Source organism: Sturnira hondurensis, unplaced genomic scaffold, assembly GCF_014824575.4.
Source record: "Sturnira hondurensis isolate 20B ecotype Veracruz unplaced genomic scaffold, ASM1482457v3 Scaffold0017436, whole genome shotgun sequence".
Lineage (NCBI taxonomy): Eukaryota > Metazoa > Chordata > Mammalia > Chiroptera > Phyllostomidae > Sturnira > Sturnira hondurensis.
In genome coordinates, this window is record NW_028090067.1 from 12,604,528 (window position 1) to 12,620,475 (window position 15,948).

The window sequence follows — 15,948 nt, forward strand, 5'->3', positions numbered from 1 at the left end:
AGTATGAGGTGGCAGGTCCGGGATGCAGACCCAGAGTGCTGCACACCAGGGCGCTGCTGTTCGCCGCTGTGCTCTGCTTGGTGAGCAGATCTTAGGAGGGATGTGGGCGACGTGTTGGTTTGATTCGCCAGCTCCAGGAGGTATTGGGCTGGCGGCCAAAAAGTCGGTTACATTTTTTCCCGTAAAATGAAAGGCACATTTTATTTTCACCGGTAACTTTACTGAGTGGGATATTTTGAGTGTGTAGGCCATCTCCCACTGTTGGCTTCTAGTGGGTAGAGGCCAGGGGCGCCGCTAAACACCTTCCAATGCACAAGGCAGCCCCACAGCAAAGAATCATTTGGCCAAAATGTCAGTGGTACCATCAAACCTGGCAAACCACTTTTGACACTTTCGATAAGTCACGGCACCTTCTCCATATACTACACAAATCTTTTTTTGTGTTTCAGTTGCATTTGTATCTTTCTTGAAATAGTAAAACCTAATACCATCCTTTTTATGTGCTCTTATGCTGACCATGTTGTGTATCTTCTTCCATCTTCAATATTAAAATGGCTGCACAAAAATTCACCAATTTTGATAAGTTGTCTTTTAATGCATGCTGATACGACAGTGGTCTTGTACATTCTAACAAAATTGTTTCAAATGAAGTTAAAGACAATTAAGTGCTTACTAGAGCCATCCTACGGAAGAAACGTTAGTGGGCATTTTGGCCAACCCGGTACCTCTGTCTGGGCCACGGCATACAGTTGGCCAGGTTGTGCCCTGCCCAACGCCAGTGGGCAGCAGTCACAGAAGAGTCCACACGAACGGTGTCCTCTAGGGTTGTGTAGTGCCCAGCTGCACAGCCAACATGTCTGCCCTGGGACTGTGCTGTGTGCAGCCGTCGCTCAGTGGGAGGGCTCAAGAGAACCTGCATTGCCCCATCCGTTCTGGGTTGGACAGCCGGTCCTGCTGCCTTCCCTTTGAGTGACTAGGGCAAGTTCCTTCCCCTTCTGTGACTCCATTTCCTCATCGATAAAATAGGAAATGATAGCATAGTCGCTCTCCAAGGGTCGGTGTGGTCAGTGGATGAGTTCATCCAGGTACAGTGGCTGGGACACTTCTGGCTCGTGGCAGCACCCCAAGAACATTGCCTCATGTTGGCCATTATTTTTATGACCCGCACTGGCCCATTCGCCACCCAACACCCCCTCCCAGCCCAAATGGCTTCCCTTTCCCCATACATTCTTCTGCTTTCCCAACTCATTGCCTCTACTCATATTATTTGCCCCACCTAGAATGCCAGCCCACGTCCAAATTCTACATTCAGGGGTTAGGTCAGGTGCAGCCTCTTCCATGAAGCCTTCCCTGGTCTCCTGAGAAGGAAGTTTTCCCTCCCCTGCTGTAATATCTCACTGCACATTGCGTGTGCCGCCCCCCCCCCCCCCCCCCCCCCCCCCCCCCCCNCGTGGGCCCCCCCCCCCCCCCCGTGACGGTGCTCACATCACAACCACACCACCTGGGAAGCGTCTCCCTGACTGGACTCAGAGCTGGTTGAGGACACACACACGCCAGTTGACCAGAGATACCTCTCAGTCCCCACAGTGCCTTCGCTCAGGGCCCCATTCAGAGTAGATCTCGAGTGCGCGGTGTGTGTTTTTAGTTGAATCGGCAGGTCCATGTCCTCTAAGTGAGGACCTAACAACGGGAACTTTGCGCATCATGGGCACAAACATATATCTTCTTCGTTTCAAGATATAAACCACCATCACTTATTTATTTGACCTCATCTTATTTTCCTGCTTTAAAATTTTTTCAGCGTACGACTCAGTAGTTTTTGTATCCTTGCGGAGCTGTGTGGCCATCATTGCCCAGTGCCGGAACGGTTTCGAAACCTCACGAACGAAGCCCGTACTGGCCAGCAGCCTGTCCTCACCTTCCCCTGTGCCATGAATGGACACACGGCCTGGCGTGGATGCCAGCCAAGGAAGCCGGGGGTTGGAGGCCTTGGCTTTCACTGCTCCCCTACCCTCTCAGGGCCCATTGTCCACATGTCCCATGAATGAGCTGAGTGATTAAATATCCAGCTGCAGGTCCCTGCTCTGTCCCAGACCAGCTCAACTCGGGTATAATGGGTCCACTGTCTTTCCTCAGTTTCCCCATCTGTAAAGGAGGGCGTAGTCTGGCTGTCCTTGGAAAGCCTCTTCTTTCCTTGCTCTGGTCAGTGCGAGGGGCAGCTCACAGTAGCGGTTGAGTAGAGTCAGACGTGCTCCTGGGTGCTAGTTCTGGTTTTACCACTCTGTAGCTGGAGGCAAGTTACTTACCCTTCCTGGGTATCAGTCTGCTCCCCTGTGGAAAGGGTTGGCCACGGGGTTGCAATAGTACCTGTCCCGCAGGTTTGCGTGAGGGTGTGAGTTTATGCCCACGGAGTGCTCAGAGTGGTGCCTGGCTCCAGCTGTGCTCCGCAGATGGCGCTGGTTACTTGCTGGGCTGCCCCTTAAACATGCCCTGGTTTTCCTGCTCAGTCCCACCACCCCCGGCCTCGGCATGTCATTGCTGCAGCCCGGGAGCCTCAGCAGCCTCAGATCCGCTCAGAGTGCCAAGGTGGTCCCAAGCAATCCATAATCAAGTTCACTGGCATCTCTTCATTCACTCATTGGGGGGCTGCTTAGTGAGCACCTGTGGTGTGCTGGGCACTGTTCTAGGCTCTGGAGATAGGCTAGCGACTGAAACAGGCAGAAATCCCTATTCTTATGGAGTTTACAGTCTAGTGGGGCAAGACAGACACAAAACAAGTAACCAAGTAGAATATAAGCACGATTCTCCAGGTGTTTCTTGGTGGGAAGGGGGTGGGGACAACCCATAGGTGACTTCCTGACTCCCGCCAGCCCCATCCCTGGTTGAAACTCACCCACCTGTAAAGTCTAAACTCCCCCAGCTCAGCCCCTACTATATTCCTCTGGGAACTGTGTTACCTTCCTCCAAATTAGGCCCTCCCTCCATGATCCTCCATTGGGCTCAGGAGTCAACAGGCCTGGCTGGGCTTTGACTCCTGACTCTCACTCCCAGCTGCTTGACCTTGCATAAGTCATTTAACCTTTCCATTTCTGTCTCCTCATCTTGAAGATAACATTGCCCACATCCTAAGACTGTCATGAGGATTAAAGGAGTTAATAATAAGTGTAAAGCATTTAGGATAATGCTTGCCCCTGTATGGTCCAGGGCAAGTTACTCTGAGCCTTATTTGCTCATCTATAATGTGGGCACAAAACAGTACAGGGATGTACTTAATGCACAGGGATCCTGAAAGGCTTAAATATGATAGTGCATGGAAACCCTTGGCTGAGCACAGAACTGGTGCTCTTCCTCCCGTCCCATACTGGTTGATTATTGCTGCGTAACAAATCACTGAAACCCTGCGGCTCCAAACAGTAACTACTTGTAATTGTTTACACATTGCGGACCAGGGGGAACAGCGGAAATATTCTGGGCTTGACTGAGCCGCTGTGCTTTAAACTACAGGTTCAGCAGGGTGAGGGTCCTCGCTGAGGTTTGGAATCCAATCTACTCCATGTGTGCTCTGTCTCGGGGACCCCATGAGAGAGCTGCCCAGGGGACACATCTGTCGTGGCAATGCAGAGATGCAAGAGCACGAACCTGCAAGGACTCTAAAGGTGGAGGCTGGGACAATACCCTCCCTTCTGCCTCATTCCCTTGGCAAAAGCAATTGCATGGTCAACCTCAAAGTCAAGAGGTCGAGAAAGAGAGTGTGTTCCTTTCATGGAAGGAACTGCAAAGTCACGTGGCAGGGGGTGTGAGTAAAGGCAGGAGAGAAGCATCAGGGACACGAATGGGGTCTGCCTGGCCTCCTAAGATCCCCCAGGAAGGGGCCCATGTGAGAACTTCCAGTAAGAGGCAGTGACGTGGGGAGATCCTTCGTATTTTCAACTGAACCACGGGACACTAGCCCTGAAATACTCACTGGATTGCTGCTGCAGGTTGCCCAGGGATGTGGTGTGGGCTCTTCCTCCCAGGAAGGTCGGGCAAATACCGAGGGTGGGTGTGCAGGAAGGCTGGACTGCAAAGCCCTCAAACACCTCCCATCCCCCCATGGAACTTGTCTTTGCAATGAGATAAATAAAACTGTCAGCTGGAAAAAATGAGGGGCCAGCCGACCAAATATGATAAACTGTCTGTTCCTGAGTATTGTGCTCGCCACAATGAAACCCCAAGCGGATGCTAGAAACGTGTGCGGCTTTGTCAGGAGACAGGCGTGCTCTGCGTGGCCGAGATTTTCTGAGAAAGGTAATTTAACTGCAACGCACAGAAAGGGGAGAAATACAAAGAGTGGTAATTTGGAAATTGTACATAAGGTGCTTTTCAAAAAATTGATATTGTTGGTTATTTTTCTTTTATTAAAACCCAGAGTCCTGCAGACTGCTGTCTCATCCTTATCTAGCTCATTCAAGGCGTTATGTTGACATTTCTAATTTGCAAATTTAAGGATTGTCAGGGAAGAGTTTAAACATTCAGCACAGTCAGGGAGCTCCTTAACTGTTAGTGACAGGCAGGGCTGTCTCTGGGAGGACGGTAGGGAGGGAAGCTGGGCTGGATTTAGGGAGACCTGGGAATAGCTAACGTTTACTGAGGACTTAGTGTCCAACACACATTTTATCTCGTCTTACGTCAGACCGGTGATTTCCATTTTACAGATGAGGGCAATGAATGAGGCCCAGGAAGGTTAAATAATGTGCCCAAGGTCATGCAGCTCCTAGGTAACAAAGCTGGAAATGGAACCAGGGACTCTGGCTTCCTGAGCCTCGGACCCACCCACTGCCTCCCTGACTCTGAGAAAGACCATAGCCTCAGAGTCAGACAGTTTGGGGGTTCAAATTAAGGCTCCGCTAGTTACTACAGGGCTCTGTGACTTTTTTACTCATTTACCCATTGATTGAGTGTTAATTGAGGATGTTCTATGTGCTGGATGCTGTGTGGGTCACTAGAGGCACAATGGTGAGCAAAACTCAGGCTCCTGTCTCCTCCATTCTATAGCCCCTCAAAAGTACAAGGATGCTGGGAAGGAAGTTAATGCTCTAAGGCCATGTGGTCAGGACCAGGACCTGGGGAGTCTGGAAGGCTTTCCCAAGCAAGGAACTGTTGAATCACTTTCTGAAGGAGTAAAAGCCAGCTAGGCCGTGGCTCTCTGTCTTGAAACTCTCAAACCTGGAACCCAGCCACCATGCTGTGAGAAAGCCCAGGTCACATGGAAAGGCTACATGTAGGTATTAAGGCAACAGCCCCAGTGCAAAATGAAAGAAAAAAAAAAAACCTAAAAAACCTGTTAAAAAATGACTAAAAAGCTAGTGATGGTGACCACATGGCACTAAACCAAACACAGGTCCCTTCTAAGTGTGGGGCCCTGAGCACCGGCACAGGGTACACGCGTCCCTGAGGCCGCCTGGCTCTGGCTGAGGTCCCAGCACAACCTGCCCACAGTGTAACTGAGGAAGAGCTCAAGACGCCTCCCGGCTCAGCCATCGTCTGATTGCAGTTAAGTGAGAGACGCTGGTTTAGAGCCGCCTAGTTGAACCTGGTGTGCCTCCAGGTCTGTGAGGGTTAAAATAAATAAATAAGTGACTTCTTTTCAAGTCAGCGAGGCTAAAGAAGCAGGCAGGATGGGTTCTGGCCAGAGGCAAAAAAAAAGGCAAAAAAAATGTGCTGGACCAGATGGTTGTGTGGTGTGTTTGAGCAGCTGCAAGTGGGCCTGGGAGTAGGCGTGAAGATGGGGCTGAGGGGGAAGTGGCCAGAGAGGGGGAGAGAAGGGCGGACAGGGGATTCTGGTGTTGGTCCGGAGAGGAGGGGGTCCCACTGAGGGTTTGGGGGAGGGGAGAACTCACCTGGATTTGCATTTCGTGAAGATCCCTCTGGTGCTCTGTGGAGGCTAGACAGAGCACCCAGGGTGTATGCCATCACCAAGAGGTTGCTGAAGGCAGGGGGTAAAGGCGGTGAGGACCAGGCGCTTGGCCCTGGAGACAGAGCTGAGCTGGACAGATGTTGATGATAAAGGATTCGTCGGAAAGGATTTGCTGCTGGTGGGGGAGGGCCGAGGGAAGGGGATGTAAGGGCGACCGAGCAGCTAGTGAATGAAGGGGCCGGTGTCACTCCAACTGAGTGAAGAATGGGGTTTGAGGAGGAACACCTTGGGTTTCGTTCTAGACCAGTTGAATTTAGGTGCTTGTGGTAAAAAGAGATGTCAGTCAAACGTTTGGATGTAGCAAGCAGGACATGGAATTTGGGAGCTATCGAGGTACAGACGGGAGATGAAGCCTTGAGTGTGGGTGAAATGACCCATGAGGTACTGTGCCCCCCAGTCCAGCGGTCGCTAGCCACTTATGGTTCATGAAGTTTAAATTAATTGAAATTAAGTAGAATTTAAAATTCAGTGCCTGGGCTGTTTGAGCCACATGTCAAGTGGTCAGCAGCGACGTGTGTGGCTAGTGGCTCCCTGGCGGGCAGTGCAGATAGAGAACGTTCCATCACTCGGACAGTTCTCTTGGGCAGGGCTGCTATCATGAGAACGAAAGAGAGCCCGGGGCTGACGTTTCTGGGCTGAGAGAGGAGGAGCCACCAGCAAGGAGAGAGAAGATCTGGGCCCTCCTCAGGTCAGACCTGTCGCCTGCCTGAGCTTTTGTTTTCTCCTGTGTAGACATGAACACCCACCTCATGGGGATTGTGAGGATTTAATGCTGTGATATACGTCAGGCACCTAGCACAGTGCCTGGCAGTCCTCAGACTTCGCCTGAGTGCCTGTGAGCTGTTCAGTAGGTGCTCGATACAGGGCAGCACCTCTCCTCTCTACTCCCCCTTCCTAGCCTTCCTCGGGCAAGCTATGATGCCTCGGTGAGTCTCCTTAGCCCTCTGGTCCTCGCTGTCCCCGCCTTTAGGAGACTGCGAGCCCTCTGAGCCACCATGTCTGATCCTGTGGCCCATTGGCTCCAGGGCCCGTGGAGCTGTACAGTTTATGCCTCCTCTCACCACGGCCTTCAGCCTCGCAGGACTGACCAGTCGTGCCCAGTGGGGTGACTTTTAACAGCACCAATGAGTCGTTGGCATGGTTTATGAACTGCCGAGCACCATCTCGCCATACATTGGTTCTGGGGGTGGGGAGTGACCCCCCTTGCTGCCTTCAGCACTGGGGGCCAGAGAGCACGACTTGCTTTGTGCTTCCATGATTCAGGGGCCCCAGCAACCCTGACTCATTGCCAGAGAGACACAGTTTCATCGTCGTTTTGGAATCGTGGGCCTTATTACAACAATCGATAGCGTTTACAGGGTGGATCTCTATTACTTCACTTTACTGCCACCTTCCACAGCAGACATTTATTGAGCTCTTGATGGATGCCAGGCCCTCTGCTAACACTGTACCCAACCTCTGGTTTTATCCCTGCAACAGCCCATGCACTGTGCCTAATGCAGTTTGCCCCACTGTGCACAAGAGGAAGTGGTCTGGCAAGTTCAAGCTCTAGGCTCCCGGCCACAGAGCTCATGGTCTGAGCTTGGGGCCGGTGCCTGAGTCCACACGCTTGCTGTCGGGTACTGTTCCTCCACCCAAGCAGGACACATCGGTCCTGCACTGATGAAAGAGACAGTGAAGGGAGTCAGCTGTGCTTGGCGTCCTCCCAAGTGGCAACAGTCGTGACACTGCGTTAACCAGAGGGACACGGAGAAGTGGGAGATATGAGCGGGAAACTCAGAGATCCTTCTGCTCTTTTTGCAAATGAGGAAACTGGAGCCCAGAGGGATGACAACTGAACCAGGTGACACACAGATTAATGAAAACACACCCTTCCCTGGCCACCTAGCCAGACTCGAAGCCTGATGCTGACCTAGTCCCCCTGCTTGGTTAGGGTGCCCTTGTTGGGAGCAGCAGCCGGGGACTGAGGGGGTAGGAGGGTCAGAAATCCCCTGCTTTAGAGAAGCTCTGAATCAAGGAAACTTACCCTCAGCTGCTTGCGCATGTCCCCCACCCACCTGTCTGGTACCTGACGCACTCCAAACTCATAGGCCCATCAGGTCATCCGGGGGACCTGTTGGCCCCGCAGAGCCCCAGGCCACGGCCCTCGTGCTCCAGATGCGTTATGGCCGGGCTTGCAGCTAGGAAATGGGACTTCCTTAAAGTCCAGAAACTGCTGCCTTAGCCAGCATTCTCTAAAGTGTGTTCCGCAGGACATCATCTCAGTTCCATGGGGACATTAATAGGTGTTATGTAAAAAAAAATCAGGCAAGTATGTTTGGAAACTGGTGAGTAAAATAGGAAGTCCCAGCCCTGGCTGCACGTGGGAAACTGGCTGCTGTTTGGGCCACGTGCCTGAGTCCCTCTTAAGGGACAGGACCTAGAAATAAGTATTTTGTAAATCTCTCCACATGATTATAGCATGTGGCCAGGTTGAAAGCCACTAGGTTAGACAAACAGACTTAAAAAAAAACAACACAGAACTTCTCAGGGCCTTCTCCAGGCCTTTTCCATACACAAAGTACATTCGGAATCTCCAAAAACACAAGCAGATTGTTTTCTTATTCTGGTGTCCAGGGGCATACAAGAAGAAAGAAGGTAGGGCTGGCGAAGAAAAGCCAGGGTAGGTGTGGAGAGAGTGTGCATTGGGAAGAGGAGAGAGGATGTGTATGCTGTTCCTCCAGCCCAGAGTGCCCTTCAACACTGTATTAGTTTCCTGTGGCTGCTGTAACAAATACACCACCACAAACTCAGTGGCTTAAAAGAACACAAATGTATTATCTTGTAGCTCTGCTGGTCAAAGGCTGGAGGGTCTCCCTGGGATAAAACCAAGGTGTTGGCAGGGCTGTAGTGGAGAACCTGTTTCTTGCCTTTTGCAGCTTTTAGAGACTCTGCATTCCCGGGCTTGTGGCTCCTTCCTGCAGCTTCACAGCCAACGGCGGCCCTTCTAGTCCTTCTCACATTGCACCACTCAGAGCTCTGCTTCCACCATCGCATCTCTTTCTCTGATTCCAGCCCTTCTGCCTTCCTCTTAGAAGGACTCTTTTGATGACATTGAACTCACCCTGATAATCCAGGAAGATCTCCCCATCTCAAGATCCTTAGTGTAATCACATCTTCTGAGTCCCTTTCCCCCTGTGAGGTAACGTATTTGCAGGTTCCAGGGATTAGGACCTTCAGGGGGCAATTTCTTTTACCCACCCCACCCACCCTTAGTATTAGTTGAATGAGCCCTTCAGAGGCATTCCAAATGTCCCCTCCAATGCATAGCATCCCCTGTGGTTCCCAGAAGGACTCTTGTCTTTTTTCAGACTGTGGCATTGGGCCTCACTCTGTTAGAGCAGGTACTGCCTGCTATTCTGGTTCTTGGTACCTGGTCCCGCTCCCCTGGCACAAAGTGAGTCCCTTGGAAGTGAAGTGCTGAGACGTGATCACCTTGTAACTCAGTGTCTTTCAGGGTCAAATATTTGAGGAACGTGTCGCATTTGTCTTTCCTTCAAGAGTCATCTCAAGTGCCACCTCCCCGACTGTGTTCTTCTGCACCCTTTAAAATGAGACTTTAGCCTCTTGTGAACTCAGAGCTGACTGCAGCCTGGTGCAGAGCAGGGGCCCGGCGGATACTGAAGAGCGGACAACCTCTTCTAGCCTCTGATCTGTACAGCAGAGCCGCACTTCACCCAAGCGTTAAGACAGATGGTGGTTTTGCAGTTGAAATTCTCCTTGACACTGCAGGATCCCAGCCAGGGCTAGGGAGGCTCGCCTTCTGAGAGGCAGCAGAGCCGGGGAACCACAGGTCCTGTTTCCTGTGCCTCAGGCACTCTCCAGCATCTGCAGATTGGCCAGAACTGTGGGTAAATCTGCCCGCCCTATCTAGAGAGTTTTTAATTTCTCTCTTTTTTCCTTGTATCCCTGGGTGGGAGTGGTTGGATTTGCATAAGGAGGATATGGATGCCTATAGGAGGAACTGCCTGGAACCTCTCTTGGCGATCCACTGCCCCAAATTCAGCTGCTTCCCTGCCCCTCTGATCCCAGATGGCAGATGGCCTGATAATGTAATGCCCTTGCAGGCAGCAGGTCGCTGGGATTTAATCAGAAAACCAAAGCACTTTGAGAATGTTCGCTCTTATAGACACATTCGAGGTTCTGGGTGAGCAGAGTCCGTAGGTGGCACAGTCCCAAAGCCCACATTCACAGCAAAGCCCGGGTCAGCGTCCCCCACGGACGTGCTAAGTAGCAAGGGCTGCACAGCTGTGGGTGGTGGCCTGCAAGGGGCAGGAGAGGTGTTTGTTCTGTGACCTTGCCCTGTCCCAGTCCATGCCTCCAGGTACTGACCTGTTTGGTCTCCTTGCAGTGGAGACATTTGGAATAAAATCTAGATTTTTCTTCATGGTCTAAGAGGCCCTCCATGGTTTGGCCCCCGCCTGCCTTCCTACGCCTTCCTGGGATCTGGCTTCTTATGCTCACTATACTTCTATGTCTCCAATGTGCAAGACTGATTCCTGTCACAGGACCTTTGCACTTGCTGTTTCCGCTGCCTGATTGTTTTCTCCCCAGAGATTCCCATGACCACCTCACTCAGGTCTCAGCTAAAATGCTACCTCCTCCAAGAGAACTTCCCGGAGCATTCTCTTTTTGTTGCCTCCTGTATTATTCAGCTCGGCCTACCATAACAAAATGCCACAGACTTAAGTCCACGGTCAAGGTTTTGGTTGATTTGGTTTCACGTGAGAGCTATCTTCCTGACTTGCAGATAGCCGAGAAAGATAGACAGACAGGAAGCTCTCTTATCTCCTCTCTCTCTCTGACTCTCTGTGTATCTCTCTCTCTCTCTCTCTGTGTGTATCTCTCTCTGGTGTCTGTTCTTATAAGTACAGTAATCCTATCGGATCAGGTCCCCATCCTTATGGTCTCTCTTGACTTTACTTGCTTTGTTAAGTGCCCTGTCTACAAACAGAGTCACATTGGGGTTAGGGCTTCAACAGAGGCATTTTGGGGATAGACACACATTCAGTTCATAACATTCCCCATTGCCACCCCCCACCCCTGTCTCTATCCTGTTCCCCTCAGCTTCTTAACTCCTCTGTGTCTTGGCTCCTCACCCATGAAGTAAGAAGACCTGACTACATATGACAGTCATGAGGGTTGAATGAGTCACTGCACAAAGAATACTTAGACCAGAGTCTAGCACAGAACCGGTGCTCAGTAAATGTTATTTTCATTGTCACCCCCATCATTATTTTCAGCCCAGACTTGCTAACCCTGACTCAAGGCCTCAGGGAGTGCTTTTCTGTACACACGACAGAACAAGAGTGTTAGTGAAGGGGCAACAGTTAGGTGAGGAGTTTGGCAAGGACGTTCCTGGCAGAGGGAACAGCCTGAGCAAAGGAGGCTGGCCATGGGGAGACCAGTGCAGGGTTTTCAGCTCAGGGGCATGTTCAGATCTGCACGTTGCAAAGATCACCCTGAACCGTTTTCCCCACATGTGTCAAACCCGAGACAAGAGTCCCCATCACTTCACTGAAATGATCTTGCAGGAATGCCAGTTTGCTAATCTAGTGGTGGGTTTTCAAGGCATGTCCTTCTTGACCTTTCTGTCACACTTGATGGATGTCATTAAGTACACAGAAGTCACGTCCCTCCCCCGCCGTTGTCTTCTGTCTCCTGCCTTCCATCTCTCCTCCTACCCCTGCATATTGGTATTCTCCAAGGGGGCCACAGGAACCAGTACTGTTCAGATTATGGGGGCCTTGATTTCCAGTTTTTCTTGTCTCTCCACCAACATCCTAAGCTGTTATAAAGGAGAAGACAGGTCTCAGAGCCCCTTTCCTGGGGAAAAGCCGCTGCAGGTTATTGTCTGAGGTTCGCTCTGAGCCTTTCCCCCCACACACATCTCTCAATATGCTGAGTCTGTGGAGGGAAGTTTTGCCTCCGAGACATGGTGCAAGAATAGGCAAGAAGCACAGTCTACTGAGGCGCTTTTTAATTAGCCTCATGCATGGATCGATTTTCTCTTCCTGTTTAAACTTCACATCTCCCTAGTTTTAAAGAAAGTTGCCAATTTCTCTAAATTGCATGCAGTAAAAGAAAAACGAGAGATCTATTGCCAAGTGAGGAGGGAGCGGGGGAAGAGATTTCCTTTAAACACCCAAAGCACAGGCACCTGTCTGCCGGGACCTTCCTGGGCGGAGGGGTCAGTACGACTGACCGGAGAATAAATTGGTGCCAAAACACAGTAACCTTCTGCATGCTTCTTTATTGGAGAGAAAGAGATTCCACCAAGACTTTCTCAGAATTTAAGGCAGAGGAAAAGCCCACAGAATTCTCCTGCTAAGAGGAGCTTAGCACCAAAGTCATCCAGATTATCTAAACCACCTCTTAACAGCAGCGCATGCTCGTTTCTTTGACCGAACCCTAATAAGTAAAACTGAACATTGAGCTGCCCTGGGGAAGCAGAGAAGGGCCCCAGAGGGCCCCCTGCTACCTCCACTCAGCCTGAAGGCAAACTGTACTTTAAAAAACCATCTCTCTCGCCCAGTCTCTCTCTTCACACATGGGAAAATGGATGGAGGAAAGAGGCCGCTAATTGCCCAAGGTCATTCATTACGCATACACACTTGCTTGGGCTCTCAGTTAATATTTACCAAGCACCTGGTAAGCACGGGCACTGCTCTGGGCCCTGGGCCACCACGGTGCCCCAGAGAGACAAATCCCTGTCCCTGTGGAACCTGCACTGTCATGGGGGAGACAGGCGGTGCACAAATGGAAAAGAGACAATGCCAGGAGAGGACGGCACCACAGAATAAAATAAGGGCAGGGGGTAAGAGCGTGGAGGGCTGTTTTAGATGAGATAGATGGCCAAGGAAGGCCTTGAAAAGGGGAAGTCTGAGCAAGAAGAGGGAGGCAAAGAGGGAGCAGGTGTAAAGGCCCTGTGGCCAGAACGTACCTGACACCAGCAAGGACCAGCAAGGAGGCAGCGGTGGCATAGCCAGGACCAAGAAGGTGCAGAGGAGAGTAATAGGAGGTAGGTCAGAGGGAGCTAGCCAATCTGCATGGCCTTGCAGGCTGTGATGAAGCTCTGCAGGTGGCGGGAGGCCTTTGGGTTCTATCTGGAGTGAGATGAGAGCCACTGAATGGTTTTGAACAGAAGAGTGATGTGGTCTGAGTTAGACTTAAAAAGGCTCCTTTGCTTGCTTGCTCGGTGGAAATAGGCTGAAGAGGGATGAAAAGGGAAACAGTGAAAGCAAGTTTGAAACTTTCACGATCCTTTCGGTGAGAAGTATTGGTGGCTTGGACCTTGATGGTAGCAGTGTAGGTGATGAGAAGTGGTAATATTTGGGCCCTGGCTGGTGTAGCTCAGTGGATTGAGTGCGGGCCTGTGAACCACACGATCGTGGTTCGATTCCCAGTCAGGGCACATGCCTGGGATGCAGGCCAGTTCCCAGCAGGGGGCGCAGAAGAGGCAACCATACACTGATGTTTCTCTCCTTCCTTTCCTCTCTAAAGATAAATAAATAATTATATGAAGAGATAAATAAATAGTTATATGAAGTTTAACTATAGTTATATAGTTAATAAAGAAGTTTATAAATAGTTATATGAAGAGATAACTTCTCACACCTCCTTTCAGCAAACAGCACTATGGTGGGTTATAGGAATCAAGACCTTCTTCCTTGGAAGAGTAGAAATCCAACTCAAACTGGATCACATAACTGAATAGTTTGGCCAGAATGGACTTCAGGTACAGCTCATTCCAGGAGCACAGATGCTATCTTTAGGATATAATCATTCTCTCTTTTCATATCTCTATTTCACTTAATTTCTCACATGATGGCCCCCAGCAGCTCCAGGTTTACATGAACCTTACAGATAGCAATTGCCATGGGAAAAGGGTATTCTTTAATGATTTCAATTAAATCGATGATTCACCTACCTTAAGTCATCTGCACATCCCTGAACCAGTCACTCTGTCCAAAGAAATAGAATATAGTTATTGGTAACTCCTGTCACGTGCCAGCCTAGAATTAGGGGGTGGTGGCAGGAGAGGAGCATGCTCCCCGTGCCGTACCCCAAATAATTGCGCATTACTAGGAGGAGGTAAAATGCATGCTNAGCAGCTCCAGGTTTACATGAACCTTACAGATAGCAATTGCCATGGGAAAAGGGTATTCTTTAATGATTTCAATTAAATCGATGATTCACCTACCTTAAGTCATCTGCACATCCCTGAACCAGTCACTCTGTCCAAAGAAATAGAATATAGTATTGGTAACTCCTGTCATGTGCCAGCCTAGAATTAGGGGGTGGTGGCAGGAGAGGAGCAAGCTCCCCGTGCCCTACCCCAAATAATTGCGCATTACTAGGAGGAGGTAAAACGCATGCTGTGTAGGCAAAAATAACCAATTTACACTATTCAGGCATAATAAGAAAAACATTTTTTAATAAATGAGACTTCTGCCTTCTCATTTCTCTTGTGCCACAAAATAAGCTTTCCTGGACACACAAAAAGTAATTGTAGCAACGAGAACTGCAATGTGCTGGATTCCAGATTTCAAAGTGCTTCCCCACACATTCTCCAGCTGCAGAACATGAAGGAAGGAAAAGGAACTTGAACCCTCCTTGCAAGGAAAAGGAACTTGAACCCAAAAAGCTGACAGTCACGTGTTCTCTAGCCACCTGATGAGCCCAGTGAGAGCAGAAAGAAGTACAATATTTCCTGCATTCAGAAGCGATAGAACACTGTCTGGAGCTATTGTGTGGGGAGAATGGAGGCTCATAACAGCAGTGGGGTGGGGTGGGGTGGGGTGGGGTGGGGGCAGAGCCGGAGCGGAGCTGGCTCAGGGAACCATGGCAGGACCATTGCACACAGGTACAGGTTTGTAGCCAGGGATGCCTAATGACCCCTGCAAACATCAGGTTTTCTGTTAAAAAGTGCGGCTGAATCACACTGAATTATTCCGATGCAAGTTCAGTGACAACCCGATAGCCAAGCCTGGCCCTCAGCAGCCTGGGCTGTTTGGCCTTGAGATTGCAAGCTAGACTCATTTACAAAAACATTCCGAGAAGATGCTGTTTTGCTTCATTAAGATAATGGTTCCTCCATCGCCTCTTTTGCTTTGAATGGCACCTAATCACAGCCCCGAGTTATTTTGGGGGGGGTAGTTTTGCTCTNAATCACACTGAATTATTCCGATGCAAGTTCAGTGACAACCCGATAGCCAAGCCTGGCCCTCAGCAGCCTGGGCTGTTTGGCCTTGAGATTGCAAGCTAGACTCATTTACAAAAACATTCCGAGAAGATGCTGTTTTGCTTCATTAAGATAATGGTTCCTCCATCGCCTCTTTTGCTTTGAATGGCACCTAATCACAGCCCCGAATTATTTGGGGGGGGTAGTTTTGCTCTCCCCTGGGTTTTGTTCGCCTCTGGGGCTGGTTTATTCCTGCCAGTTAAGAAGCTCCCTAAACCCCCAAATTTGTTCATGAAATTGTTACCTCCCCACCGTGGCATCATAAGCTGGGCCACGTGACACAGGAGGGATCAGCTAATGTCACTGTGTTGAGAGGCCAGAGCGGGCACTTGAGTGGTATAAAAGAATATGCAGCTCTCCAGCTCGAGGACGTCTCCCTGGTTACCTTATCTGAGGCTGCCTGGTCCTCACCACCCTGGGGTCTCATTCAGGTTCAGCTGCGTCTCTAGTGCATTGTGGGGAATGTTAAGTGTTTACTTGGAAAACACCGTCCTCCCCCCCTCCCTCTCCTTTCTCCACTCCCTGCCCATCACGGCTGAACATCAGGATGGCAGAATTGCTGCTCGGTGCCACCCCCGGCCACATATTCCTTCTTATGAAGCAGTGCTGCGCGGATTTGGGTTTGAGGAGTGGGAACTGCAGGGAAAGACTTGAAAAGGCAACTTGGCTCCACCGCAAGCTCAGGGGCTCGGGGAAATAGCTGAACGTG

General features: G+C 50.4%; 1 protein-coding gene across 3 annotated transcripts in view; it reads left to right on the forward strand.

Annotated features, from left to right (window-relative positions):
* ABTB3 (ankyrin repeat and BTB domain containing 3) overlaps positions 1–15,948 on the forward strand; it is a 262,591-nt gene that overhangs the window by 76,508 nt on the left and 170,135 nt on the right. The window lies entirely within an intron of this gene.